The sequence below is a fragment of the Triticum aestivum genome, chromosome 7D (assembly GCF_018294505.1).
Source record: "Triticum aestivum cultivar Chinese Spring chromosome 7D, IWGSC CS RefSeq v2.1, whole genome shotgun sequence".
NCBI classification, from domain to species: Eukaryota; Viridiplantae; Streptophyta; class Magnoliopsida; order Poales; family Poaceae; genus Triticum; species Triticum aestivum.
The window spans coordinates 538,780,495-538,785,027 of record NC_057814.1 but is presented as its reverse complement, the minus strand read 5'-3'; the positions used below and the strand labels follow the sequence as shown (position 1 = coordinate 538,785,027).

Sequence of the window (4,533 nt, the reverse complement as noted above, 5' to 3'; positions counted from 1 at the left end):
ATATATGTGCTTGTTGATTGTGATATTTGATTTTCCTATGTTTTTTCACTGGATTGTTATCTTATCTGCCCGCTCACATGTTATGTTCTTGTTAGAAAAAGTGAAATTTCATTCAAATTTGTGTGCCCAACTTCTCTGAACAGTTATCCATGCTCCCATGTAAGCTGCAAATTAATACTCCTGTCATCCTGTCTGCTAACTGTCAAGTGCCTGGGATTTGGACATACATTAATCCTGCTAAATGTTATCATCGCCACCTGGTAATCTTCAGCTTATTTCACATCTTACCTACATTTCTTTTTCTCCATTATATTTTGTTCTCTGCAGTCTCGCAACCAACTCCAACTTGCTTTTCCCACTGAATTATGCTCCCAAGTTTTCTATGAAATAACATTCTTAACATTCTTGTCTCAAATCATAACTGCTCTCTAAAAATGAGTTATGTTGTTTTCTTTTCCAGTCCACTCCCATAAATGAATGTTGAGCACAACGTGCCCGAATTCCAGAGACACCACTCTCTGCACCATCTGCCACCTGCAAGCCTTAGTAGTCTAAAACATTGAAGGGCACTCTGTACGAATAGTTGATGTGTTTTGTTTAATTGGCTTACCCTGATAAAACGAAAAAGGAAACTGTCTCAAAATATTGAAACAATATATACAACTCCGTCATTAGAAAAAAATTATATTGAAACGAGGAGAAATGTGAAACAAAATGTACTCACAGCGCAGTTGCATAGGAATTCTTGCATTGATTTTGCACCCTTAACATTGTTCCTGCTCTTACCATACCTGATACCAAAACCACACATCCAGGAGTACAGATTGTAGAAATTATAAGCCTCCAAAATTGAATGAAATGTAAGTCCAGTTGCAGGAGCAACAACAGCTTCAGTTTTCCTTTCAGCAAATCCACGAAAAGTACTCTCTAAGGCAGTGATCCGTTCGGCACTGGCTGGCCTTTCATCCGGCTTTGCTCCATGCCTTTGCCTGTTAAAGTTCAGTCTTACACATTAAACAACATGATAGCTTTATGTAATTCCTAGCTTTTACTAGTTACAACAATCTTGTTAATATGCCAGTAGAAATACAGCAACGACAAATGATTTATTAATAATTGGAACAAGTAATATTACCTTCGCGCCCAACTATTTTTCTCTCTTTCTACATCCATGAGATTGGCCTCCTAGTGCCATGAGCGTCCGAATTGATATCATGGTTTTCTAAATCTAATCTGGTGCTGTTGTTAGACGATATCGTATCACCATCTTCATGCAGCACATCTTCTTCCTCATGCACAGTACGCAGAGGAGTCCTCTCCAAAGACCCAACAACAATAGATCTGTCCAAAGGACCAATTTATCTGAACAAATCGCAGTCTTGAAGATTACTGCTTCGTTCAAATCATGGAGAGATTATTATCAAGTCTGTACAAATCTAAACTGACAAATTCGAGATCTTAGAAATAAGGATACCAGTAGAGATTAGTTCGAAAACAAATACCTATTCTGATACGCAGCAGTGTCTCTCATTAGCCCGACTCCACAGCAACTTCACTTATTTCTAGATTTCTTTCTTGGATCCGTCCGGTTGTGCTTCGAAGGAGAAGATGAACAGGATATTTGGGGGAAGAAGAGAATCTCTATGCGGACATAAAGTGATACGAGGGGTGGTCTCAACTGAAATCGAGCTACGCGAAATAAATGTCCCTGTCTTAGACTGTACTAAAAGTACAACTAACATTTAATAATGGCCCCATCTCACCACGTATCTAACAATTGTATTCAGCCGCCATGTGAGCATAAAGATGATTTATAACAATTAATGTGGAGATCTGCCTATAGTAATGAATGTCTTCTAGGCATATGTCTTCTAGGCATAGCCGGTCTCAAGCCCGGGTAAAGGAGGAGGGTTGTGATAGGCTTCTTGAATTTGGAGAATACAACATAGCAATTGCAAATTAGCCAGTGCAGTAAAGTCGAGTGCAAGCCTAGCTGTGGTCATGATACTAGTTGATGATTCTAAAATTCCATTTGTGAAAATATTATATGGGGGCTGATGATGGGAATCTTGGTTTCTTTGGGTGAGTGGCTCGATCTTTGTGTGATACATTGAACTTTTGATTTTTCCGAGCCGGGCTTGTTTACTTTAACTAGTTGATGTGACACTAAGTTGTTGGGTGCTTGAGTTTCAGAATTCATATGCAGTATTGCGTTAGATTTGCTGTTGGATGATTGGATCAGAACAAAAAGATTAAAGTAAAAATGTTTCCAACATTTTTCTAGCGTGTGGAATCATTTCCATCTGTTCCACTATCTTCTCTTGATGAAACCACTCCGTGCATTAAATAAATAACATGATTTTAGTTTTATTTATTTTATATTAATATGACTTACGCATGCTGCTTATGTTTTCCTCAGTGCCATCAAGTGAAATGTGTAAGCCGACGACGGCGTCGCTCCTTTGATGCCTCTAATGCCAGTGCAGACTCCCTTGGCTCAACCATGGCCAACATCAGCACATGAAGCCAGTTGCATCTCCTGCACATCGCGACTAGGTGGAATGTCAACAAAGTGCATGCTCTTGCATCCCGATGCTGTGAAGGCATATGTCCACATACCGGCTACCACCGTATGTTATCATATCATGGATGATGCTTTAAAACATTTGAATACTTTAATTTGTCTATGGAGTTATGGACCTTAAGCCTTTGCTGATGTTCGGTTGTTCCTACATCATGATGCCTGCCTGTTTTGTGGATGATTTCTGATTAACGTCGGCAGACCAGTGAAATCAGACATTCACCGTCCACCTAGACCCGTTAGCTTTGTTCGGTTATCACCGTTGTTGATACCTGTCTTTTTAAACCTACCTGATTTTATTTGGGTACCTCGTCAACTCAATCATCCCATGTTCACCGTTTCTGCAATCTGGCGGGCTATTCATCTACAACAGGGAGTCTTTGGCTGGCTGGAACTCTCCAACCGCATGTAAATCATTGGTAGTGAACTGAGGTGATTTTCACTGTGCTATGAGTGGCTCATGAGAAGAGAGAGGCGCTGTGAAGTTAGGCTGGGAGTTCGGGTTTACCCGAAAATTTGGGTCGGGTAATTCGGGCTATAAAATTGTTGGGTTTTCAAAAATGAAACCCGGTATTTGTCTATTTTTTTTGATACCTGATGGTTAAGATACCTGACGATCCTGAATTTCTCGAATACAATACATGAAAAATAGAAAACAATGGTATAGGCACTGTAGGGGCGATGCGGGAGATACGGAGGATGGCATCGGTGGCGGCGGGAAGCTCCGACGGGATGGCTTGCAGCTCGCCTGAGCTGACCAGCGGCCATGTAAGGTGGTGCCAGTTGGCCAACCTAAGGGCGCACCGGTGTGAGAAGGGGAGGAGGAAGTTGGAGGCTGGGATTCCACGTGGGGAGCGCCTATATCTTGCGTTCAGCGAGTCGAGAAGCTTGCGCGCGAGCATATGGGCCGGCCCAATTTGCGGTAGTACACTGCCTCGTTTTCTTTTCTGTTTTTTCAACTTTTTTTTTCCTTTTTTGATTCCATTTTTTACTTTTGTTTATAGCACACACTCATTCAACCAATCCAATCATCTGTTCCTGACATTGACCAAAAATATAATACAACCCAATTCCAAATTTTACAACATCACCATCCCGAGACAAGACCAACATGTATCAATTCCACATTTTACAAAATCATGAGACTGTTCGACCAACCGATAACACTGCTATTAGTTTTATTTCTGCAAAATCACACAAGGTAAAAAAAACATCCCCCAATCTAAATGGGATACTCGTCTCCATCCATAGCATTTTGTATTAGATCCACGAAAATGGTCAAACCACAAGAAAATCAGGAAGGGGGCGATTTATTGCCAATTATATTCTCAGCCTCGACTAGCTACAAGAACATACGCACGTCAACCTAACAGTGCTACGCGTCTGCCGAATGGTAAATCACTTAGATCGGTCGGCTTAGCAACTGACAAATGCCGTCCAAAATAGACGTCCAATCTACCGTCCCAACCAGTCAAGGACCTTTTCAACAACTACGTTGTTGCGCTTAGGGGGTTTGCAACAAGGACCTTGTTCTAAAGGTCCGCCGAGACAGCACGCCGCGCGCCTAGGCTAGAGCGTAGATGCCGCGCCACCGTGGGCCAAGCGTCTCTGCCATGGAGCGCCGCTGCTCGCCGGAGTTGCTCCTCCTCCTTCGCCTCAGCCCTTGAGCAACTGCCAGCTCCACTCGAGTATGACGACGACGACCTCTCATGTCAGGCACTCCTTTAGCATTTTCTGCAACTGAAGCCATGTTTCTGAAACATGTGTCATGTTGCAATGTCTAACCACCCATTTTTTAATGTCGGGCGCTCCTCGGGCGCTTTCTACAATTCAGACTATGTTTCTAAAATAAGACCCCTGTTGCGAAAAAAAACCATTCACCGCCGAACCATTTTTAATCTTTCTAAACAAGATGTCTATTACAGAAACCTTTTGAAACAAGACCTCTATTC

General features: G+C 42.0%; 1 protein-coding gene across 1 annotated transcript in view; it reads left to right on the top strand.

Moving 5' to 3' along the window:
- Positions 1-2,716, top strand: part of LOC123165443 (uncharacterized) — a gene marked incomplete at its 5' end in the record, with an annotated part of 5,575 nt that extends 2,859 nt beyond the window's left edge. Inside the window, 1 exon segment of the mRNA XM_044583087.1 lies at positions 2,420-2,716.
- Positions 2,717-4,533: the final 1,817 nt, after the last annotated feature.